A 26,950-nucleotide genomic window follows, 5' to 3' on the forward strand; every position below is an offset into this window, starting at 1 on the left:
AATCGGGGGCGGGTCCCTTTGCAGCGCCTCAAGAAGCTCTAAAAATGGCGGGCGGCAAGTCTGCGCGCCAGACGCGCAGGCGCCATTTGGCCGTGCTTCCGCCCGCCTCGGGCGCCTCGAGCGGCCAAGAACCTTCTTCCAAGGCGCCCCCACCGAGAGGCATCTACCACTCGCGATTGGCTGAGATGGGCAGGCTCTCCCTGAGGAGGCGGAGCCGCCACGCAGCGGCCACGTTTCCCGCCCCGCTGGTGCGCGTGCGCGCAATCCCGGCTGGAAAGCGTTTGCGCGCGCCCCCGCCAAGGCGCCCAGCTCGCGCCTCAGCTCCCTCCCCTTTCCGGGTAGGCCCATCCCGTCAGCAAGGCAGTGAGCACCGCGGCCAGCAGAGGGCGGTCCGGACCCAAGTCTGCAGCGGCGCCATTGGCGTGTGGAAAATGCCACCAGATGGCGGGTTAGGATTGCAGCTCCGTTGAAGGCGCGGCCCCCGCTCCCGAACCCCCGGCGACCACCTCGTAAACCCCCCCCACACCGGGAATAACACACCGGAGACTTTTGGGGGGAAACTAGGTCGGCGGCCGGCAGCGGCCGGATGGGCAGCTGAGGTGAGTGCGGGCGGCGGCAACGGCGGCGGGGGGCGGGAAAGAGGGGGAATGCGGCGGCAGCGGCGCGGGGGCTGGAAGCGGCGATCCAAGATGGAGGCCGTGCGAGAGCTGGAGAGCGCGAGCGGAGAGCGGGCGGGCCGGGCGCGGACCCCGCGCGGGGGAGGGAGGCCGCGCGGGCCTGTGCGGGGCGCGGCGGTCGCGGGATGTCCGAGCGCCCGTGGAGGCGGCTGAGGGCGCGGCGGGTGCCCCAGCGCCCTCGTTTTTCCCACCCCTCCCGCGGGCCCGGAAAACTGTGCCCCCGCCCGCCCAGGCGCTACGGCGACAGGCGCGGAAGCCTTTGTGGCGCGCTCGGGCCCGCCGCCAAGCCCGCCCTCCGCCCCCCCGCCCGGCTCTCGGGACTCGCAGCGCCCGGCGGGGCCGGGCCGAGGCCGGCTGGCGCGAATGTCTGCTGCTGCCCGCCCGCCGACCTGCGTTTCTGCGGTGTTTTAGCGGCGGCGGCAGTGGCGGCGTCACATGACAACGAGCTCACTACCGCGGAGGGGTCTGGGGGTCGCTCGGCGAGACGGCCGGCTGAGCCCGCTTGCTGGTGGGGTGGGGCGGGGCAGGGGCTGGCAACTGGGGGAGATGGGGCGCTGAGCCCGGGCTTTCCCGCTATCAGCCTTCCCCGCGGGGCCTTCCTTGGGAAGCGTGTCTAGGCCAGAGCACTGCCCCGCTAGTTTGCCAATCCCCTGGGAGATGAGGCCAATAAAAGTTGTTTTCCCTCCTTTCTCGGAGTGGGGGCAGGGTGAAGAACTGTGAAAAGGGGAGTGCCTAGAGTTGGACCTGCGCCCCATTTGGAGGGCCCGAACTGGGTGCTGCTTGGCGAGCTGTAGGGACCGAGAAATTCTCAGGTCTTAAGATTGTCACGTCACCCCTTCTGCCTGCATTTGAAATGTTATCGATTCTCTTCACATTGCAGGCACAATCGTGCCCCAGGCGTGTAAGTCGTGGGATGGTTTTGGAAGCTGACAGACTCAAAACAGTGCTGTTTGTGATTGCAAATTATTAAAAGTTACTGTTAAGATGATATAGTTCTTTCTCGTGCTAGTAAGTAGAAATGACTTTTGTATCTTAGTACAGAACATTTTGAGAAAGTCTAAATTGGCATAAACAAAGTTGTGTGATTTGTAACGTGGAATTTGAATGTGATTCTCTAACTTAATTTTCCATGTATTTTAATAAAATTGCAGACTGATGAAGTGCTTATGAAACATGCGACCGCCACAAATAAAATCTCTCCTTTATGTGATATATTGTATCATATTCTTCTGTTTGTGACGTATGAATTCAGAGTTAAAAATTTTGACCGAGCAAGGAAATACTGAAAGAACTAGAAATGTTATTTCCTTGGTTTTGGTTTTTGGGGTTGTGATACAAATTGTTACCCAAATAAAGTTTTAGAATACCTGCAGGTGTTTTCTTAAATTATTTTTTCCATTCGAAAAATGTACTTTTAGTACACTAAATTTATTTAGACCAGTGATCTATCAGTGATAATTTTTACAGGCAGCTTTATACTAGAAAAATTTCTGTATTTTGATATTCTGATAAAGCTAGAGGCTATTTAAATAGAGGGAAAAAATGGAAAACTGATACTAAGATTTTTCTCTTCTGAAGAAAGTAATACAATTATTGATTCGAAAAGCCCATTTCAAAGCCTTAGGGTTTCTGTGGTGTAGGGGAGTGGGACTCACTATGGTCCTCCTGCCTTAATCTCTTGAGTGTTAGGATTACAAGGGTGTGCTATGACATCTGGACAATTACTACTTTTTGGTATCAGGAATTGAGACATCCAGACAATTATAAGAAGCGGCTGTGATTATTTGAGTGCCAGGGTCCCTTACCTAGATCACTGCTTATTGGCAGCTGTTCAGTGGGAGTTCCCATCCTGGAGCTGTTGACCAGAGACAGCTCTGTTTCTTGTTCTAGTACAGTGTAGTCCAGTAGGCAGCAGTTCAGAACACAGTTCTTTGTTTTTGTCCAGGCAGATAGGAACAAATCTCTGACTTGTATCTTTGACCTGTAGCTGCCTCTGTATTGACCCACTTTTTAAAGTTAACCTGATTAGACCAGACCCACCCTGACAATCTTTTTGGCAAATGCATCTGATTAGTGATCTTAATTATGTATGCAAAAATTTGTACTGTATAACATGTCGCAGAAAAGCTATTTCATTATTTGTATAGATCTCTCCCACATTCACAGAAAGGAGATTATACAAGAGTGTGAGTTATTCGAGGGTCTTAAAATTTTGTCCGCTGTGGGGAAACATTTACATTTTACATTCATATTTGCCTACTGAGAAGCTAGTCAGGTGGGTCGGTGAGATAGCTCCATGGACTAAACACCTGCTTTGGCAAGGCAGGGACCAGAGTTTGATCCCTGGTCCCCCAATTCCGCATGCAGCCCCCCTCTCCACCCCCAGCTCTGTGCCAGCAACCAAGTCTGGGCACACCTGTAATCCCAGTGTGTGGGAAGTTGAAACAAGATGATCATAATGAGTCCGAGCTGGGTTTAGTGAGACCCTGTACCAAATACTCGAAATGGGATGGCAGGGAGAATCTGGTCGGGGCTGGGAAGATAGCTCAGTGGCATAAGTACCTGCTTGGCAAGCTTAAGGTCCTGAGTTGACACCCCGCCCTCCAGAGCTATGGGCCCACTTGATCTTGTTTAATTTCTTTAGCCATACTTTTGTCTTTTCTTCACTTTATATTTCCTTGCACCTCAGTTTAAGCACCCCCTCTATAAAAGGATTTTATTACATGTAAAGGAAATTACAAATAAAAACAAAGCTAATTTAAGAAGGCAGTGGGAGAAAGATTATGTAATTTCTACTGTTTATTCTTGTTTTACCCATATTTGTATGAGTATGGTTGAATAAGAAATATTGTGGAATTTAAATGCCTTGATTACACTCCTAATAAGAGACAGGTAGCTTCACAGAATCATTTATTGCATCAGACAGTTGCTTTGGTGTGCTTGGTTCAGCAGGTTGTGAAGAGAGAGTTAGGATAGTTACCTGAAAGTATCGTAGTTATCTGGATAGTTATCTGAAAGTATCAGAGCTATCTGGATAGTTACCTGAAAGTATCAGAGTAGCAGTATTTTTGGTGGAACAAAGGAAGTAGTAGAAATTTGGTCATGGTATATAGTTTAACATTTCAGGAAGCAGTATATTTTCAGAAAGAGACAACTGATACTTTCAGATAACTATCCATGATTCTCTCCACAAGCTGCTGGACCAATCACACCAAAGCAACTGTCTGATGCCATGAATGATTCTGTGAAGCTACCTGTCTCTTAACAGGAGTGTGTAATCAAAGTGTATACTGTTCTAAATGAATGCTACTAAACCATCTGAAAAAATATGTATGTGTGTGTCTGTGCCTAGATAATGCTTTTTTTTTTCCAAAGTTTTATTGATAAACAGCAATGAGACAGTTTCAAATCAAATCGGAAGTACAGTTTCAACAAATAATACACTGCATATATTCTTCTTAGTGGTTAATTGCTGTACAAGATGCGGACTTGTGATCCTATTTACAAACACCATTAGAACAAATCATTCTATTCAATAAGAGAATGCAACTATATATCTATCCCAACCTCTTTGAATACACAGATACAAAATGGACATTCATCGGTATACCCCATTTTTTCTAAGTTCCGTTATTGAATATTATAGGTGTAATGCTTTCTTTTTAATATAGAGATGACATAGTAAGATCTTGATTAATCGTTTGTTGCCTAAAAAAAGAACTGTTTGGAATTCAGAATGAGTCTCTTGTGGTACTGTATGAAAAAGAAGGTAGCAGAAACCTTAATCTTGCATAGCCACAGATTGAGATGAATCTTGAGGTAGGAATTAGGATTGTATCTCAAGAAGGAGTCAGTTTTCCATTGTTTTGGTAGTTAAGAGGACAGGATGCTAGCTTCCTGTTTTAGTACAGTAAACCCATCATTGAGAAATGTATGATTCATTTAAAATGAGCTTCATTATGTCATAGTTGGATCAGATTGATTGATTGATTGAGTTAGGGTCTCACTATGTAGTCTAGGCTGGCCTTGAACTCATGGCAATCCTCCTGCCTCAGCCTTATCAATGTTGGGATTACAGGTGTGTGCCATCACACCTGGCAATCAGTTGATTATAGAACCCTATCTCATATAACATACCCTTTATTGCTTTCCTCAAGGTTTTGAGAATCTTTTGCTAGTCAATATTTGAAGGGCTTCTCGAGTTCTACCCTCTATAAAATAAAGTTTTTTTGTTTTAAAATTCTTTGGGCTTGTGCGATACCACCAGTGAGTGGCTGGAATGTTTCTGTGGGGTTTTACTTTGACTACACATCCACATGGAGGTCTTTCAACTTGTTAGAAGCTAAAATTGCATTGCAAACATATAAATAAGAGTAAAATATTTATGGAATAATATGTGACATTTATGCAGGGCACTCTAAAATTTTTCTTATCTATATGTTGATTCATAGCATCTCATTTGTAAAACTGTTTACAGCCAAGAAAGTACAAAATAGAACCATAGAAGGAGACATTTCACTTCTGAAAGATAGCCAGACATTAAAAAGTCTATTAATATTGACAAGAATGTGATAGGAGTGTACATTGATGTCATTTTGTGAAACTTTTCTCATTTAATACAATTGAAGATATATGTACCTTGTTTTAAAATTTTTTTTAAATATTTTGAAGAGAAATAAAATTTCAAAACAAGATTAATAGGGTAAAATGGTTAGTACATTGTGTATTAAGAGTAAAAGATACAGGCATTTAGTTGCCAGACAGTATTAGCACAAACATTTCTTTTCAATGAACTATATCTTATTTTTTTATGTATTTGGTATAGGGTCTCACTACACAGCTCAGACTCATAGTGATCCTGTTTTCAGCCTCTCTACTACTGGGATTACAGGTATGCACCACCACATTGGACTCTGTGGCTGACTCAGCACCCCTGGGGGCAGGGCTGGCAGGGATGGAACCCCGGTCCCTGAGCTTGCCTAAACAGGCACTTAGTCCACTGAGCTATCTTGCTGGCTAGAACTATAACTTAACTAGTGCAACTATTGTTTATATAATTTTTAGCTTTTCCATTTTCTCTGTTCCCCCATCCCAGTTTCTCATTCCTTTTGAAGTTTCTTCCCTTTAGTGTATTTTACAGTAACTGTTGTACATTTTGGATCTTATTTACTCCTTGTCAGGGACACAGTACAATATTTACACATATGTCTGGTTTATTTCATTTATGAGTATGGTCTCAAGTTGCGTACTTATAAAAATATCTATTTTATCCTTCTTTATGACTGAGTAGTACTCCATAGATGCCTGTTTGGATTGTGTCTTTAAATTGGGATTCTGAAAATGGTTTTTATGAGGTCTTTATATGTTCTTGATAGTCATCTTGTCTGAAGAGTAACTGGCAAATATATTTTCTACTCTGGGTTGTCTCTTCACTCTGTTGGTTTTTTTTGCTAGGCAAAAGCTTTTTAGTAATCTGAAATCTCAGTGGGTGATTCTTTGTGATAGTTCCTGTGTGATTGGGCTTACTTATGAAGTTTTTGCCTGTACCAATGTCTTCAAGAGTTTACTGTTTTATCTTTCACCAGGTTTAGTATTTCTGATTTAATGTTTAGATCTTTGATTCATTTTGAATTTAGTTTAGTGCATGGTGAAAGATAGGGGTCCAATCTCAATCTTCAGCATGTGCAGAACCAGTTTTCTCAGCACCATTTATTAAAGAGCCTATCTTCCAGGGACTGTGTTTGACCCCTTCGTCAAAGATTAGGTGGCTGAATGTCTGGAGTTATTTCTGCATCTTCTAATCTTTTCCATAGATTTTCAGGTCTTTGTTTTTTGTTTTGGGCTAGTACCATGCTGTTTTTATCATAGTTGCTTTGTATTGTTATTTCAGGTCAGGGATTGTGATGCCCCTTTGTTGCCCAGAATTGCTTTTGCTAGTCTAGGTCTTTTCTGCTTCCAAATGAATTTTAGGATTGCTTTTTCTAATTCTGTGAGGTATGCTATTAGAATTTTGATTAGAATTGTATTAAATTTGTGTAACAGTTTGGGAAGTATAGTTATTTTTACTATATTGGTTCTTCCTACCAAAACCCAGGGTTATCTTTATGTTTTCTGAATATCTGCTTCAATTTCCTTTTTCAGATTATTGTAGATATTCTTTTATATCCTTCACTAGATACCTAGATATTTCATTTGTTTGGATTCTATTATGAAAGATGTTGTTTCTCTAATTTTTCTCTTAGTGAGTTTGTTATTTGGGATACATATGCTTTATTTTTTTTATGAGCAGAATATATTTATTGAGGGAAAGAAAGCTCCTGTCCGAGAGAGGGACAGGAGGGGGGCCTGAGCAGGTTGTTCCTCCCAGATACATATGCTTTAAATCAGTTATTATTATATTCGTGATGATGGAAGTTCTTATTTTGTATATCAGGATATGCAAATAAAATGTTCATGATAGTCTCATTTGCAGTAGCAAAGTTTAGAAATAAAGTGTCTTTCAGTGGTAGAATGGGTAAATGGTGCTTTTATTTTTTTTAATTTTAACAATTTAAAAATTTTTCTTTTTGGAGACAGGTTTTTGAACCCAGTATGCACCCCAGGCCAGCTTTGAATCCCTGGTGATCTTTCTACCTCAGCAGGGATTACTAAGACATTGTAACTTTTTGTTATTTTTTTTGGTGCTGGGACTTGAACTCAAGACCTTGTTCTGACAAGTACAAGGTGCTGTGCCACTGGGCTATCTCTCCAGCCTTCTATGTCAGTTTTGTGTCAGACTATTATGTTTAAAGATACTTGTTGGCATAAACTTTTTATTATCTTTTTAATGCCTGTAGGATCTGTGATGGTCAGTCTCTTTAATTTCTGATGTAATAAATGTGTCCTTTTTATCTTGATCAATTTAGTAGTTCAGCTTTGTTAATCAAGTTAGCATTGATAATTTTGTCTGTGGTTATTTTTTTCTGGGGGGGAGTCTGCTGTGTTTTCTATTTCATTGATTTCTACTCTTTATGATTTTCTTTTCTCCATTTCCTAGATGACATCTTAGTTCATGAATTTTGCATACATCCTGTTTTCTGAAAAATATTTAAAGTCTAGATTTTTCTTTAAACAGTGGCACCCCAAAAGTTTTAATATTAGTATGTTTAAATATATTAATATATTTTTATCATTTAATATATATTTATCAGTTTGAAATAATTTCTAAATTGCTTTGTAATTTCTTTGTATTGACTTATTTGAAAGTATGGTGGGCATAATGGCACGTGGGTATACTCTCAGTATGAGGGGTAGCTCCCTTTTAAATTACCTTGCCAGTTAAAAGTTACCAGGTTTTGGGTTGCACACTTCTCCTTCTGGAGTAGATCTGAGGTTCTTTTCATCTCAAAGCATTGAACAAAGGGAGCAAAAAGCAGTAACACAGTCTGTTTGAGAAAAGTAAAAGTGAAGCATAAGGGAGAAAGTGGCTCTGTGGCATAGCAGTAATATGAAAGTACACTCTGGAGTTAGCAAGGTGGACTGTCATGAAGAAAACCACCAAAGCAAGTGCTGCATTCTATCTGTGTCCTTTTATGCTGTCCAAATCTTGACACCTGGGAGTATGCCTCAAGATACCAGGTCTAGGCCATCCTGTTTTCAACCTGCTTGAGTTCTAGTGACCATTGGCAGTGCTTTGGGAACTTTTGCATATATGTTGCAGGATTTTCTAATGTATTGGTTAGCCTGTTTCTTCAACCAGCTTTGCCACACCTTAATCTTCTATGTTACCAGTATTCAAGGAGGCTAAGTCAGGAATATCACAAATTCTATACCAGCATGGGCAGTTTATTTAGAGAGACCTTGTTTCAAAATAAAAAATTTATAAAAGAATTGAGCTTCTAATTCAGCATAAATGTCCTTGGCTTCAGTCCTTAGTACTGAGGGAAAGATACTGAACATTGTTTGATTTTTAGGGTTATTTTGAATACTTTATTGTCTGATTTCTAACTTAATTTCACTTTTGAGTTTACAGAATATATTCCATGATTTTAATATATTGTTTCCTATGATTTTGAATTTTATTACTTTGTTTTATGAACCAATGTATTGCCTATCTTGGTTTTTGTATCTTTCACTCTTGAATGTGTATTCTGCATTTGGGCTCAGTGTTTTATAAATTTGTCATTAAATGATGACACTTTGATAGCATTTAAAAAGTGAACTGTATTTTTACTAATTCTTTTTTGGAAGAGAAGGGCCTTGTTTTACTATTTGTTGTGAGGAGTTTATTACTCCACTTAGTTCTGTCAGTTTTTGCCTTGTGTATTTTGAAGCTGTTAACTAGACATGTAATTAAAAAAATTATTTATTAATTTTTATGTATTTGGTACAGGATCTCACTATTGCAGCTCCGACTCCTAGTGATCCTTTTGTTTTCAGCCTCCCCAGCCCTGGGATTACAGATGTGCGCCACCACACCTAGACTTGGTCGCCAGCTCAGCGCACCCTGGGGGTGGGACTGTCGTGGCATGTGGTGCTGGGGATCCTTGAGCTTGCCTAAGCAGAAGCTTAGTCTGCTGGGCTATCTCACCGGCTCTCAGACATGTACTTTATGACTGTTCTATGGTTTTGATGAATTGATCTTATAAAATGTCCCTCTATCTCTGGTAATAATCTTTGCTTTGAAATACTTTATCTGGTATTAAACACTCATTATATTTAAAGTGTATATTTTGGTGGTGGTATTCATTTTTATTTTTCCATTCTGACAATATGAAGGAATACTTCTTTCACTTATAAATGTTGAGTGTGTGCTTTCAGTGTTTATTATAGTATGTGCTAATGCTGGTCAAGAACTGTGAAATGTTTGAGATTTTATTCTGCTTGCAGGCCAACAGGTTAACCTGCTACAGTTTAGTGGCTGCTGGCAGAAGTCATCAGATTCCACAGTTAGACGAAGAATAACGCAGTGTAGTAGTAATCATATAGTCAACATTTATTTGTATCAGATCTCTGACCTGTTTATACATTGCATTGCATTGCATTGTAAACTAATACTGTAAGTTGTAAATATGTTTCCCTGAGTTCTATGAGCAAATTAATTAAACTAAAGGAGAGTGTGTCAAGTTGTTTTTAACTCACAAGTGAACAGTCCAAGTCAGAAGAGGTCCAGGCAATACTTGACAGGCTATGGTTTCCATTATAAAAGAGGAATCTCAGATTTAGAGAACTCAGGTTTCTGATTGGTATGTAAATACGTATGTCTTTGCTGTGGGGAGACCTCATTTCACAGGATTGTTCACTTGTGAGTTAAAAAAACTTGACACTCTCCTTTGGTTTAATTAATTTGCTCATATAACTCAGGGAAACATATTTACGACTTACAGTATTAGTTACAAAAGATGCAGATGAAGAAATGCACTGGGCAAAGCACATGGGAAGGAGTATGGTGCTTCCAGGCCCTCTAAGAACCTCCATGTGGTTAGCTGTCTGAAAGCTTACCGAAATGCTGTCTTGTGGACTTTTATGGAGGCTTTGTTATTTATGGCCGATTAAATCATTGGCCACTAGTGATCAATTTAACCTTCAGTTTCTTTTATTTGCTTCCCAGGGGTTGTGGAGTAAAGCTGAAAAATCCTAATCCTCTCATCCTTCCCAGTAACCAGCTCTAGTCCTCAGCTGCGGAAGGGATGGCAAGCTATTACTCGTCCTCTCATTAATATTACAGAAAGACACATCATTTTGGAGATTCCAAAGATTTTAGGAAAACCAAATATATTTCACAATATATGTGTCTGATACTGGGTATACAACATTGATAAATGTGTAAGTTCTGCTCTTTGAATGCTTCTGTTTTATCAAGAATGATAAAAGCCAAACAAAATCATGAAGTAATAAAGCAATAATATATCAATGTTTGTGAAGATAGATAGGTTCAGAATACTTTTAAGCATCAAATACAAACTGATGGGATACCGTCAGGGCTTGCTTCATCCTTCCATGTAACAATAGATTATTTTTGTGTGAGAGAAAGTGACGAGTTTTTCTGCAGTCTTAATTTTTTTTTCTAATTAAGATAACATTAATAAGTATTGCCTGTATGGATTTTCGCTTTCTAGAAAATACTTTTGAAATTGTGAAGTTAGTTTAAATGTCCAGGTATAGTTTGAGACAATTTTAAGTGTTAGAAAGACAAGCAAAAATGTCAAGTATGAATATGACTTAGTCCTCTTCTTTAAGAATGTACCTTCTTCCCCCTCTTAGCCTGAAGCTTAATTGTTCCTGACTATATTATTTTACAGTTTTTCCCATTTCATTTGGGGCACTGATAAATAGACTTCCTCTTTTCTCTAGTAGATAATACCAAGTAGCAAGTGTGCAGAAATTCTTATTTATATAATAGAAGATATGAAAGTTTAAAGAATATTTTAGGCTATAATTTCATTGTTGTAGCTTAAATTAGTGGAAGAAAATGCCTATGAATTGCTAGTTATAATTAAAATGCCCATAGGTTCACAGAGGAGGGAACCGTAGCCACATGGTGAAGACTTGATAAATAGCTAAGAAGCTCATTGTTGAAGAAAGTTCCTGGCACTGGAGTCATACTGTGGCAGTGACTCTCTCCTTTTCTAGCTGTGTAAACTCAGGCCAATTCACTAACCACTTACTTTTGTTGCCTGTGAAGTGGCAACATGATTTTTTTCTCATGGGCTACAGTAGGGATTAAAAAATTAGTGTTTAACCATTTGACTGTGTTACACTATACATAGATCCAAAGAACATTAATCTTAAAAGATGAATAAAATTATAACATAGATAAATACTGTGTAGAGCTCAGAACAGATAAAATTTATGAGAATGGTCAAAGGATTAAGTACTCTGATTGAGAGATAAAGGGGTAATAATCAGTATTATCTGTTTATTAAATGTGTTTTAAAAATTAGGACCACTTTCTTCAGAAATATATTGTATCCTGGCCAGACAGTGTTTCCTCAATCATGAATAAGTTTTGATGGGTTATCAAGATTACTTAAAAATATTACGAATAATATTTGCATGTATACTTCTGCAAATAAAATGAGTAAGGATGAATCTTTTTTTTGTTTGTTTTTTAGGATAAATCTTTTCCAACAGCAAAACATATCTTGAGTTACATATTTCTTAGATGTAAGAAATGATGGTGAACCTTTTACAGCTTTCCGTGTTACGAACAGCCTGCTATAGCATACATGACATAGGTTCCCCAACATCATCTTAGAGTGATAGGTGACTGTTTTTCTCCCTTAAAAATGAATTACAGAGAACAAAATTGTGGTTAATTGAATTTCTCTATATGTCTCGCTGTCTAGTTCAGTCTTGCCTTGAATTCACAGTGATCCCTCTTCCCAAGTGCTGGGATTGCAAGTGTGTGTCACCACATCCTGCTTTCTGAAAGTCCTGTAAATTATTTAATCTCTTTTGAAATAGCTATGAAATCAACTCTGCATTAAATGAGAGTTTTTTCTTTTTTAATTTGAAAGTCTTTAGTTTTCAAACACCAGGTATTTTACTTTTATATATCCCATCTGTTTATAAGAATAACTCATGCTTTTTCCCAAGATCAAATACATTGCTAATATTTCGAAAGCATTTATGATTTTTGGTGTCAGGTAGAGGGTTTTTTTTTGATGAAAGAGTCTTTTCATGTGATTTTATTCATTGTGTAATTCATTAACTACAGTGAACATTTACAGTGAAGTATGCACTATGATCATAAAGATGTTAAGCAGACTTCTTGCTCTTTTGAAGGACAGAGGAGGTACATCAAGACTCAGAACTCTAAAATTCTTTCTCCTCAGTTCCTCTTAATAGCTTTATGGTTCTTTCTTCTCATCTGGCCTTGGTTTCTAAGTATTTTCTCCTCTGTACTTTGGTGGTATACTGTGCCAGAACTGCCACAAATGGTTTTGCAATTGGTTCTCTGTATAAAGTACATGGCTGATGGGCCAAGAGGATGCTGAAATCCAGATTTCATTTTGATTGACAAACTGATTGTTTGCTTTTCTCCCAAATTTTATTACCTGCCCGAAGGAGACTTCTTTTCTACTTGTTACAAAATAACAGGTGTATGCCAGCAAGTATGTGTCCTGCTGCTTGGTGTACTATTAATAATATTCTGGGGGCCAAGGATATCACTTAGTGGCACAGTGCCTGCCTGGCAACTGCAAGGTCCTGAGTTTGATTTCCAGTACCCCAACCCCCCCAATATTCTACAGTCCAGTTTTAGAGTAATGAGTGTCTTGAGATGGTTTGTTGAGTTGAGCAAGTGCTTCCTGAAAGGGATGGATTCTTAGGGATGGTTTGAAAGAAAACTGAAAGGTAAGTGAGTGGAATGGCATGTTGCTGAAGGTAAAAAGAACAGTTGTGCAAAGGGACAGAACCATGTTATAGTGTAGTACTATGGTTCACACATGGCTTCTGTACCGATGGTATTAGCATTAGTTGGAGAATTGTTAGATATACACAGTTTTGCATTCCACCATAGGCCTACTAAACTAGAAATTCTGGGGATTGAGACTAGCATCAGGATTTTATTTAACAGCTCTTTTAGGTAATTCTGGAACAGGCTGAAGTAAAAACCACTACTGTAGCCTCCTTTTCAGAGAATATTATTGGAGTGTGTTTGGAGCAGAGGGTGCCTATGGAATAGATTGAAAAACAGACCTAGAAGCAGTGACCAGTGTGCCTAGTCTGTCAAACTGAAGAATTTTGACTTTGTCCTCAGGTCCATGGTTGTACATTAGAATCGCCTAGTAAGGAAGAGGCCCTGGGTTCTATCCTCAGCCTAGCAGTGAAAAAGTCTTCTGGGAGCTTTAAAAGTATGCCAGTTTTGGGGATGAAGCTTGCATTTAAGACTGAAGCAGATATTGGAAGGGGAATGTCAGGAGGGGTGGGGGAAGGAAACTAAATCGAAAACCACAGCAAAAGGAAATAGAAAAACAAACAAAAAGGAAGTAGCAAAGTAAAGCTAACAACAAAAGGAAATAATAAAGGTTAGACTAGAGATTAAAAAAAAGGAATCAAAATAGAATCAGTGAAATCAAAAGTTGTTTTTTTCAGAGAAAGCAACATTAGCAAAACTTTAGCTAGATTAAGAAAAAAAGGCCAAAGCTGCCAAATGTACATGTTTTATGGTAGCATCATTCACAACAGCCACAAGGTACATCAACAGATAAACTAATAAATATGAAATATGCATATGATGGAATATTACTCAGCCTAAAAAGGAATGGAGCACTGATAAATTTCCAACTTAGATAAAACCTAAAAACATACTAAGGGAAAGAACCCAGGCATATATTAAATTGTTTCAACTACAGAAATATGAACAAGCAAATCCATGGAGGTAAGATTAGTAATTGTTAGCACACTGAGGGCTTAGTGGAAATGGGGTGTGGCAAGAGATGTTCTCGGTGTAATGAAAACATTTGTAAATTTAGGATGGTTAATTATATGTTATTTGAATATCAACTCAGTAAAAGGCTAATACTGGAAAATCAATATAAACTGTCAAACACTAATAGGAGATAAAGAGTTGTACTTTGAGTTGGCATTTATAATATTGTTAGGTGCTAAGGTTACCCTTCCCATCTCCTCAAATGAGTCTGTAGTTCAGAGTCATAGAAGCTTTGAAATGTGTGGTAAATCATGACAAATATTTAAAACATTTGTATTTTATTATACTTAATGTCTGTATATCTAAGGGAGACAAAATTATGATATAGGAAAGGTTAGGCTATTATTTACATAGATGAATTATGGTTATTTCTATTACTTAAATAAGTTTTACCCTACTCAAGAAGGGTTTGAGACTCCAGGTAAGTGTCATAGAATGTATTCACAAAATGACACAGAAGTGTTTCTTTTGCCTTATATAACCTTGGAAATTTGCTGTGTCTCTTGTTCTTTTTCCTTTCTGTTCTGTTTTTCAGTCCTAAAGTTTACCTAAACACAATTGTAGTGTAAACTGCCCCCCCCCATATTTAGGACAGGGTCTACAGGGTCTCACTACATAGATCAGACTCAGTGATTCTCCTGTTTTCAGCCCCCCAAGTGCTGGGATTACAGGTGCGCACCAACATACCCAGTCTCAGTGTGCTCCCGGGGGTGGAGCCAGCACAGCACACCAAACCTAGGAATTGAGCCCGAGCCGCTGTACTCTGCCTAAGCAGGCGCTTTAGTTTGCTGAGCTATCAGACCAGCCCTGTAAACTTCTATAAAAATGCTTATTTAGAAAAACAATTTTCACAGCCTTGGAGTCTAAATTTATAATAGCTTTCCAGGAACTAAGCTATTAAAATATTGTGTCATTTCCCTCTCCAGGTTACTTTATATTTTCCCTTTATACTCTGATTCTTGTCTACTGTAACATTCCATAAAATTTTGAAGTACACTTTTCATTTATCACACCATTATGTTGAATTAAAGCTCTATTGTATTTTGCTTTCTTCCTCTAATACTAGGATTTCAACCCTCTTTACCCATCCTATCTATGGCAGTAACTACAGTGTGGGTATTTTATTCACTTTAGCATTGATTCAGATTATAGCTTCTTCCAGACTCCACTCACTATCAGATGTAACAGTGCAAAATGAAATTTGTGGGGGAAAAAAAGATAGAAAAAAAATTGACCATTTTAAAATTATTTCAGTGAATAGATTAAAACCTTATATGTACATTCAAATGTACCGAAAAGCACTATTTGAATCAAACGAATTGAGATTAGTGAAATGGACATATTTAGTATGTTTTTATTTCAATAAATAATAATCACTGTACCAAGTATTCTTTGAAAGCAAAAAGAGAAATGACATTGTCAGAAGCAATTATTTTATAGTTATCTTGGAGTCTTGGGCTTTTATAAATATTGGAGGTATTGAACATTACAGCAAGAAGTAAATTTTTCTTGTATTCTTTTTTAAAATGTATATAGTATAGGTCTGCAACATCTCTCTATGCAGATCAGACTTGTAGTGAACCTCTTTGTTTTCATCCTCCCAGGCACTGGGATTACAGGCATGTGCCACCATGCCTAGTCTAATATAATCTTGTATTTCTTTAAAAAATGTATTTAGCACAGGGAGGAAGTAAATTTTTCTGCATACAAAAAGTTGCTCTAAGATTCCTGCTTAAAGTGTCCTAATTTCTGAAAGCCCACTTTAAAAAAGGAAAAACTTAGAGACATTTGTATTAAAATAGCTTAATACCGTATGCAGACACAGAATTCTGCCTTAGGTGTATTACCTAAGAGGGAAAAGTGAATTGAAGCTTCTAGATGATGTAAGTCAGTAATTTCATGGCCTCTGAGTAAGGGAACATTTTAAAAATAATCCTCAAAACATCATAGAGGGAAAAATATAATAACTTTAACTGTGTGAGATTTTCCTTCACCAAAAGATACCATTTAAAAAGATACTACAGATAAGCAATAGGCTGACAAAAGACTCAATCAGAATAGTTTTGCCAGGTACAGTGCCACAACCTGTAATACTTTCTGAGAGGATGAGACTAGAGGATCAGAAGTTTTAAGTGCAGAACAGGCAGTTTAGACCCTGTCTCAAAATAAAGTTTTAAAGAGAGGATGGGTGTATAACCCACTGCAATGGCCTTGGATTCGATTCCCAGTACCACCTCAAAAAAAAAAAAAAAAAATTCATGACTCATACATAGTCCAGTTAAAAATAAGTGAAGTGTAGGCAGGGAAGATACTTCAGTGGTCTCAGCACCTGACTGGCAAGCATAAGGTCCCAGGTTTGATCCCCAGTACCGGCGCTGGGGAGGCTGAGACAGGAGGATCACTATGGGTCTGAGCTGCTTAGTGAGACCTGGTACCAAATACGTTAAAGGAAGTGTGGGGAGAGCACCCAGGGAGATAACTCAGTGGCCTAAGTGCCTACCTGAAAGCCCAAGGTTGTGAGTTTGATCCCTGGAACTGCCTAAAAAAATAAAAGTGAGAAGAATCATTTCACAAAACAGGACATAAACATGATCAAAGCTGAAATACTGTCTTTACTAGCTGGGGAAAATGCAGATTAAAACTATCAGAAATTGATTAAAAAACTTAGACTGAACATAATAAATGCTGGAGAAAACATGAAAGGGAATTTTGATGTACTGGTGGTAGAAGAAAACTGACAGAACCACTTTGGAAAACAACTTAGCATTTGATGACATGATGATGACATACCTGTTATTAGGAGATTCTCCTGGATGTGGGGCTAACAGAAATGGTTGCACCTGTAATGAAAACCACATGGCCGCACATGTTGGCACATGCTTGTAATTCCAGCTCTTCAGGAGATTGGGAAAACAGGATCACACGTTTGAGTCTAGTGTAGACAATTTAGCCAGACTTTGACTTAAAATACAGAATTTTAAAGGGCTGGGACTAAATAGCTCAGAGGTACGTCACTGGCTTAGTGTACAGGGGGCTCTGGGTTCAGTTCCTAGTACTAGAGGGAAAAGTGTTCTTAGCATTGTCATTTGGATGGCCTCAAACTAAAAATAATCTGGTGTCCATCAGGTAGAATGATAAATGCAGCATAATCAAAATTGATTTCTAAAGTAATATAAACAATACAGGTATCAACACAAGACAAATCTCATAAAAAAATACTGAGGAAAGGAGACAAGGTATAGAAAAGCAACAGTGATTCTGTTTATATAACGCTCAACACCAAAAAGTCAGACCATAGCATTTAGGGATATACACAAAGGAGTAGAAATACTGTATCTTTTAATTAGGCTAGGAGTGTAGCTTAGTGGTAAAGTATTTGCCTAGCAACTGCTAGGTTCTAGGTTCCACCCCAGCAATCAGAATAATGTTTCTCTGAGGATAAAGGGGGAGACTATAATTAATACAGAGAGCACACAGCGGAGATTTCTGTGTAAAGTTCACAGGTTCTGGTTCTTGATCTAGATAGTGTCAGTGTTTAGATTACAATCTAAGCAGTATACTTAGAGTTGATGCACTTTATGTGTTTTATTTCACAATTTAAAATGTTCTTATATAAGGGTGATAGTATAACCTCTACATCCTAGCTACTTAGGAGCTGAGGGAGAAGGACCACAAGTTAAAGGCCAGCCTGGGCAATTTATTTTAGTCTTTTCATTTGTACATGTTTGCAGTTCATCATGGGGGATGTGTACATGTATGTAGCATATCTTTTTTTTATCCTCTTTCCCTCCATCTAGTACTCCTTCACATTTACAAAAACTGTTTCTATTTTTTTCTTTCATAACATGTGCAATTTAGCAGGACTCAGTTTACAAACAAAACAAAATGAACATTATATGAAAGACAAATGGGAAAAATCTATTTGTTAGACAGTTGCTCTAGCAAAACATAAATGTATTTATTATATATATGTATGTATAATCAGCCTTTTATAATGGTAAACGTATCACTTAAAGAATTTACATTTGGCTTGGTTAAATGTGGCTTCTGTTTAGGTGTCCTTGTTCAGTGCAAATGCCTGTATTTTCCTTTGTTCAATCTTTTTCTATTGGCTTTTCTTTCAGAAAAGATAAATAAAACTGTAAGGGTTAAATCTCACAAATCTGTTTTCCAGTGAGTGATATACAAACTATTGATGGCTAGAGAATAACTTCTGAGACTATACTGGCCAAAAATGTTGTTAATCATTTTAGTTAATTCTGTTTCTAGCACTAGTGAAACTAGTTTCATTTTTAAAGGAAAGCAGAAGACTGACAATTATTTAAAATATTGGCCAATGATAATAAAGGTAGGAGATATAATTGGCAAAATTGATGTCATTTGTATCTCAATGATGTGAATTCTGAAGATACTGCTGTGGCACATGGCTTTTACCATGTATGTATCCTATTAGTCACATAGGTAACCAATTAAAACTTTAATTTTAGTTGCATTTCTTTGCTTTGCTTCTCAGGCCCCATTAGTTAAGTGTCTTTGTTCTGATATGCCCCTTTGCCACAGTATTTTTGTCTTGGAGCCCCAAGCCATGGATCAAATCCTCTGAAACCATGAGCCAAATTAAACCTCTCCTCCTTCAGATCATGGGTGTCAGGTGCCTGGTGTGGTGATGTGTCTGAAATCTCAGCACTTTGGAGGCTGAGTTAGGATTGCTGCAAGTTCAAGGCCAGCTTCAAAAAAAAAAAAAAAAAAAAGGGTATCCGGAATTGTGTCTCAGCAAAGAGAAATCTGATTAATATACTTGCCATCTCCAAAATAACCTACATGTACCTATTTAACATTTTATGTATTATTTATTTGGAGGGGAGTTCTGGGGATACCCAGCATTATTCTACTTCTGACCTGTATTTCTAGTACCCTCCCCTTTATTTCTAGATAGATCTCCCTAAATTGCCCAGGCTGGTCTCCAGTTTCTAATCTTCCTACTTCAACCTCCTGAGTAGCTGTGAGTAGAAAAGAGCACCATCATACCCAGCTATTAACCTCATTTTAGCATGTGGACAGTCATAAGTGAGTAGAAAACAGATAATATCCTAATTTTATATGTGGACTTACTCAGAAAAAAGAGTGGCTTATATAGATCAGTCACAGAATTAAAATAAAAACTGAGGTTTACTATACAGTTATCATTGAGTTTGGTGTTAGAAGCTTTTTAGTGCTGATAAGAAATCACTTCTACATTTCAATGCTGGAAAAAATAAAAACTAATATTTAAACAAAACAAAACAGACTATGAATCTCAGATTATCCAGTGGAATACATATCCTAATCACAGGAATTATGTATATAAAGTAAAATGTAAGCCAGGTATGGTGGCACATGTCTGTGATCCCAGCATTTGGGAGGGTAAGGCAGAATGATCACTTTGAGTTCGATGTCAGCATGGTCTAATAGTGAGTTTAGGGCAAGCCTCAACTCAACTACAAAGTGAGACCTTGTTTCAAAAAAAAAAAAAATTTCTAAGGCAACAATAAAAGTGACAAAACTTTCTAAGTTCATGTCAACAAGAATATATATAAAGGGACGAAATGAAAACATGACACATCTTCACACCTTCAAGAAAAACTTCATGATTTATTTTTGGAGAAAGAGAACAAAGACATAGAGCCTAAAATACGAAGCATTTACATTTCTTTAAAAAAAAAAAACAAAAAAAACCATCAGAAGCCTAAGGAAAGATGAGTTAGTACTGCACATTTCAATATTGCTGAAACAGTACACATCTGAGACAACAGGTTAATTATAATTAATCATTTCATATATAAGTACAATAGTAATTTGTACATCAACATTACACAACTGTGTAATCTGTCAATATCTAATTCAGAACTTTTTTTTTTTTGGTGGTACCACACATCAAACTTAGGATCTTGTGCTTGCCAGGCAAGCCCTTATTCCACTGAGCTATCTCCCTGACTCCCCTTCAAAACAATTTTTAAAAAATACTTCAGGTTTTCAGGTTTGTTTTTCTGCTGCAATGCTAAAGCTCAAACCCAGGACCTCATGCGTTGTAGGGAAACACTGTACCACTAAGCTATGATCCCATGTCAGGAATCTATTTTAAAGTGTTCCAATTTTTAAATAGATACTTAAAATTTTTTTTTGGATCTTACCAGAAGTAACAAGTTACTAATAAAGAGTAATTAATAGTTTTAGATGTGATGATGATAGTAAATGTATTTGTGTTTAGGATGTCTAGGGTTTGCTTCTAATCTGAGGAAAGGGTTGTAAGTGTGGGTATAAATGAAATAAAACTGAAGTGACTGGACTGGGATGTAGCTAAGTGGTGGAGAGCATGTTTTACATGAGTAGGCCTTCTGTTCAATCCTCAGCACAGCCACCCACTTAGAAAAGTAGAAAGGTTTAATTTTGAAGCTGAGTGATGAGTGAGAATGTTTTGTCTTTGAACATTGGACAGTTTTCACTATTAAAAATATGTGTGTATAAACTTCCCTTAGAACAATGAAACATTTTTATCTAGATTTTAAATAAGCATATTAAATTGTGTAAACAGCTCAAATGCCTATAAATTGATGGCTAAAGATTTTTGTATTTGTATTTTTTATGTATTTAGTACAGGGTGTCACTACACAGATTGGACTTGTAGTGATCATCCTATTTTCAGCCTCCCAAGTGCTGGGATTACAGGCGCACACCACCATGCCCAGTCTCATTCACTGTCTCAGTGCCCCCCTGCCCCATGGGGCTGGTATGGCTTGTGGTGCTGGGGATTGAATCCCTGGCCCCTGTGCTATGTCTAAGCAGGCACTTTAGTCCTCTGAGCTATCTGGCCGGTCCTGTATTTGTTTTAAATTAAAATTTTTTGGGAGGGTGTACTGGAAATTGAGCTCAGGATCTCATGCTTGCCAGGCAGGTGCTGCGTCACAATGCTAAATGCCTGGTCCCTGGATGGACTTCAGAAAAGTAATTTGCCCCAAAGTCTTAGCTAAATACACAAAAGAGCTAATGTTGAAATCTAATCTTGAGTACAGAAATCCATATTTTTCCTACACTCAGAATCAAGAATAAACTAGAAAAACTAGAAACTAAATATATCTTTCTGTACATTGAAAGAATAAGAATCCAGAGTGAGGTAGTATATGGCACACACAGCAAAGACATTTTTTAAAATTGAAGTTAACACTGAGAATTAGGAAAATTATGGCATAAGAAAATAAGTCACCTGTGGAGTGAAGAAAGTAACTTTGGAGGCAGAGTCAGGAGGATCATAAGTTCCAGGCCAGCCTAGACTACCCAAAGATTATTTCTCCTACTGTAACCCCCCCCCAAAAAAAAAAAAAAAAGAAAGAAAAGAAAAAGAAACTAAATACATAAAAGTGAGAAAGTTGGCCTGGAAAACAGTTCTTGTCCTTGACTATGTGAAACTGAAGCCAAATTAACTGAATAGTGAGGAATGTTCAAACAAATTAAATTTGGCAGTTTGTCTCTAACACTGTCTCTGGAGTTCTGACCCAGATCTGCTACAGTATACATAGACTTATCAGGCTATCAGAGCTCAATAATATTATTAAATAAAACGATCAGATTTGTTTTCAATTAATTTGAGGTTTACCAGTCATCCTCAGATTTTAATCTGTGTCTAATACAGATCTCCAGACAAAAGGAAAATGCTCTGACTGGTCAGCACAGGCAGTCCATTTCAAGTTCATTCTTCATTGTGTATAAGTTTAACACTAGCTTATACTTCAGACTTGAATTCACCTGAAACCTAAATCACTTCTAGATGTAAATAATAAATTTAACTTTTAACTATATCAATGCAGGGGATTAATCTGATGCATGTAAAATGAATGAAACTGATACAGCCTATCAGTTCCTGTCATATATAAGAACTAACTGGCAGCTTTTCCTACAGGCACTCTCCTGCTCTATTGGCATGCTTCTAAGAACTTCAAACTATATTTTGTTTTACAAACTGGATGAATGCTGCTGAGAAATGTACAAATATGTAAAAATGGCCCCAAAAGGAAAAATACTTGTATTCACATTTTATAGTTTACAGAGCATTGTTGTGTTATGGTAGCTCATTTACAAAGCCAGTGTCCTTTGAGATTATGAGGGCATACATGTCCTTTGAGATTATGAGGGCATACATACTTATTCTCAATACACCTGGGGCAGTGAGATAAAACTTTTATTAGAGAACATGTCTGAGGTCTTTATTTTGATCCCCTGGCACTGTAAAAGGAAGCGTATTCTGTAAGTTTTTAAAAGAGACTGTCAAATGTCTATTAAAACAGTCACTAAAAAACAACACATTCTTGCTGGCTTGAACCGTTAGGCAGCATAGGATAGTCCCATCAGCATGTAGTACTGGAGGTAGAAGCTGCCTGTCAGACATAAGAATTACAGTACTGTTGTGAACATGTTAATACCACATTCAAAAAATCATGAATAGATCTTTGATAATATTTATTTAGAAAATGTAATGCTCCTTTCTGTAAACTTACAAATGTTTAAAGTATTATAATTGTAAATCTAGATGTTCTTCAATGTTTTTGTGTATATCCAATGATATTTTTCCAGTATTTTTGAATCAACTATGGAAGCCACCAGATTTAATGAACTTTTCATGCATCTTAACGTAAGCCATTCAGTTATTTCACGTATCAATGTATCATCGTTTAGTAGGCACGAATTGCGCAAAATTATATGTGTATCTGCATGTTTAAAGTGAAGGCCTGGTGGCTCATGCCTGTAACCCACCTCTTAGGAGACTGAGGCAGGAGGATTGCCATGAACTCGAGGCCAGGCTGGGTGTTATAGTGAGTTAAATGAGTTAGCAAATAAAATGAAGGTGTATGCAGAAAGAACCTGGTTATTTCTAAATTTTGTTTAGCTTGTCCAACAGTTGGACATGCATGTTGAGTCCTTTAAGATAATTGATCCAGTGGTGGGGGGTGCTGGGGAGATGGCTCAGTGGAATAAGTGCTTCCCTGGCAAGCGCAAGGGCCTGAGTTCAATCCCCGGTTCTGGGGGTTGGGGGGAAAGATAATTGCTCTGCAATTTAGCTTGGAAAGTTACTGTTCACGTAAAGATGGAAGCAGGGCATGATGGCTCTTGTCTATAATCCCAGCACTCAGGAGGCTGAGGAGGAAGCCCACTATGAGTTTGAGGCCTGAGCTACATAATGAGACTTTGGCTCAAAAACCAAGCAAGCAAACAAACCCCAGAAAGATACAAAGATTAAATGCAAAGCAAGTTAAATACTCATTATTTCTAGTAATACTATAATTCCAATTGTGTGTTCTCCAAAATCAACAATAAAATGATATATGGAAGAATAATTACATGTAGATGAAGCTGTATTATGTTTTGTTACTGGAACACCTACAAAAGGACATCTTGTCACAAACCAGGCAGTGCAAATGAAGACAGAACAAACTGCCAAATACGTGAGAATATTTAAAAGATTTCAAAGTAGTGAGTGATTGCTGTGAGCAATTATAGATTGCACAGGAATATTGCTGTAGAGTGCATATATATTTTGTACTAAAGTTGTGTCTTCTGTTAATAGTCACAGTCAATTAAGATTTTAGAAAGCAGAACCCTTCATTTTTGTCATCCCAAGGGTTCCCCTTTTAGGATGGCACTATGATTTACTCATTGTTAATCTGAAACCAAGGGGAGACAGGCACCCTGACTCACTGTTTTTTCACTAGTCTATTTCCAAAACTCAGAGAATCAGAACACTTTTCACTATTACCTGTATTGCACTACTACCTCTTAGTATTGCACTACCACCTCTAGTAAAAGTACTATGTCTGTCACCAGGATTTGTAACATCTACCCTTCCCCTTTTCTATTCAATCCCCTTTGCCAGTTACGATATTCATAACAGCTAAAGCAAGGGGTCTCAAAATTGGCAGTGCTCACATTTTGGGCAGTTAATTGTTTGCTGTAAGGGACTGTTTTATGCTTTATAAAATGTTTAGCAGTATACCTGTTCTGTATCCATTGATATAGGTAGTACATGTTATTACCCCTAGTTGTGACAACAAAAAACATTGGCTGACATTTCTTTCCCCCCCGGAACTGGGGATTGAACTCAGGCCCTTGTGCGTACCAGGGAAGCTCTTATTCTACTGAGCCATCTCCCTGGCCCCAGGCAGACATTGTTAAATGTCCTCTGGGAGACAGAAATCTTCTCTGGATGAGAACCAATGAACTAGAAGAATTTGGTTGGGGTTGTTCGCTTGTTTGTTTGGAAGTGCTGGGGATCAAACTTGATACTTCAGGCATACTAGGCAATCACTCTGTCCCTCAGCCCCTAGAAGGATAGTTTTAAAACATTCTTTTGCTTAAAATACTCCCATAGCTTTTTGGCACAATTATAATAAAACTTCTTAGAGTCCTAATTACCCAAAGTATGTTCTGTGTAATCCAGAATCTCATATGATACCAATAACACTGTTTCTGCATTATTTCCCTTTCTATAATTATGGCCTTCTCGCAGCTTTTGGCATGCCAGAGCCTGTGTCTGGACTATTTTTGCTTAACTTCTGTGTATATCTCATTTTAAATTCATATCCTCACAGTTGCTTTTCCTGATTCCTTATCTGATGTATTTATTATTATCCATCATAATACCTCAGTATACTTACTTTGTAGCACTTACTACAGTATATGATTTTTTATGTGATTATTTCTCATGCAAGGACATTATTTTTGTCTTTGTAGCATATAACTGAAATTTATAACTTGGAGAACCTTGAGTAACAAGTGAATTGGCATCCATGATAAACTTAGCACCACCTCCATGTCATTGCCCACCGTTGATCATTTTACTGTTGAAGCAAAGGTAATGGGAGAAAAGAAAAACAGAAGCTTAACAAACTCTAATCTGTAAAGTAGCTTTGCCACCACATGATCTCTGTAGGGTTGTATGTAAATTAAATAACATGTAATCAATCTAAACATTTGAAAGGCTTAATAAAGAGCCTATATTGGTTAACCAAATGATGGCTGTATGTATTTGAAACATCATGCCCATGACAAATGCTAGTATTTCTTCTGACTCTTTTAATCTCATTCTACCATCAGCTTGACCTGAATATGATTAGAAAAGGAACTCTATTTAAGAAATGAATTTTTCCTTTTGGGCTCCAGGTATATACCATACTAGGTTAACACAGTTATTTAAATATAGTCCTGCCTTAGTATCCAAAGTAGGATAAGTTCTAGGACACATATTTACTTATAACCTAAACTTAGATACATTCTCCTAGGTAGATTTTACTAGATTACTTAAAACACCTAATACAATGTAAAGTTTATGGGAATATTGTTTAATTGTATTGATTAAGGGATAGTGCAAGAGCAAAGAACATTCATGTTCAATAGAAAATTATTTTGTCTCAAAGTTTTTGACCTTTCATTCTTTGTGAGAGAATTTTTTTGTGTATCACTTGTACTCTTAGAAACATTTTGAACATTCTTATAAGATTGTGATATGCAATATGTTAACCATTGCTATTCTTTTACTTTGTTGTGATTTTTTTTTTTTTTTTTTTAATGTGTTTAGGACAGAGTCTACAGGGTCTCACTACACAGATCGGACTCATAGTGAGCCTACTATTTTCAGCCTCCCAAACACTGGAATTATAGGCATGTGTTGTGAAATTCTGTTATGTTTTCATAGCAGGATGTATTTTTAGTGTCTACTTGTATTATACTAAAATAAAATTCTAAAAAATCGAAGTTGTTTTCTCCCCTCCCTTCTCTCCTCCTTTGCCCTCCCCTCTCCTCCCCTCCCCTCCCTTCCATAAGATCTCACTGTGTATTCCAGGATGACCTTGAAATGTCAGTGATCTTCGTGCTTCAGCAGCCCAAGTAGGAATTACAGGAGTGTGCTACCATGCCTGGCCAGATATTTTCAATTTGTTGTAGGTTGATGAACTAAGACTATAAAAAAAGCCAACTATATGTTGATCAGGGTAAACCAAGTAACCATTAACCAAACCAACTTACTACAAAATAACTTCAAATTTACCTTTCAATTTGTAATTGTAAGTAAAATAACTATACTATAATTGAATTTCAGAGCCTACCGTTAACATTAGGAGAAAAATTGTTATTTATAATAGCTGTTAATTATTAAAAATACCCAGTTCATCTAGTGCAAGTTTACTTACATGAAATAAGACCATGATTACATAAATATGGACTGCATCAGTATGATTAAAATCAAGTCAAAGGAGAAAGTACTGTACAGTGCGGCACAAGTTTTATTTACTATTTAGAACAAAGTTCTTTTTTTGTGTGTGTGTATGTGTATATTTTATTTTTTTTTTTTAGATCAAAGTTCTTTATCTGAAATTCTTTCTAATGTTCTATTCCTAAAGCATTCTGTATATGCATTTGGGGATTTGAGATAAACGAGTGTCTTGTAAGTGGACATAAAAGAAGACATATTTCCAAAATCTGTGGCTTAGAACTTGATTTCTAGCTATATGACCTCTGGAAAGTTACTTGTGTGTACTGGTTTGCTTCTCTGTAAATTTGATTTAACAGTGTGCCTCATATAGTTACTTGTAAACATCACATGAATTAATGTGTATATGTAATGGTGCATAGAAAGTGTCTGACATCTAAAAGTGTTGTTAGATATGAGATTGCTTTTTTTTTTTTTGGAGACAGGGTCTTGTATGGTTCAGGGTGGTCTTGAATTCACTAACTAGCCCAGGCTGGCCTCAAACTTGTGGTCTTTTTGCCTCAGCCTCCCAAGTAGTAGGCTTACAGGTATATGCCATTATGCCTGGCTTGTGGCCAGCTCAGGCTG

At 37.9% G+C, this 26,950-nt stretch overlaps 1 protein-coding gene across 1 annotated transcript in view; it reads left to right on the forward strand.

Annotated features, from left to right (window-relative positions):
• The first annotated feature begins 396 nt into the window (after nt 1-396).
• Nucleotides 397-26,950, forward strand: part of Stag1 (stromal antigen 1) — a 462,283-nt gene continuing 435,729 nt past the window's right edge. The window contains exon 1 of the mRNA XM_004624996.2: nt 397-599. The gene's annotated coding sequence lies outside the window, so the exon portion shown is untranslated. The remainder of the gene's footprint in view (nt 600-26,950) is intronic.

The sequence above is a fragment of the Octodon degus genome, unplaced genomic scaffold, assembly GCF_000260255.1.
Source record: "Octodon degus isolate 3935 unplaced genomic scaffold, OctDeg1.0 scaffold00008, whole genome shotgun sequence".
NCBI classification, from domain to species: domain Eukaryota; kingdom Metazoa; phylum Chordata; class Mammalia; order Rodentia; family Octodontidae; genus Octodon; species Octodon degus.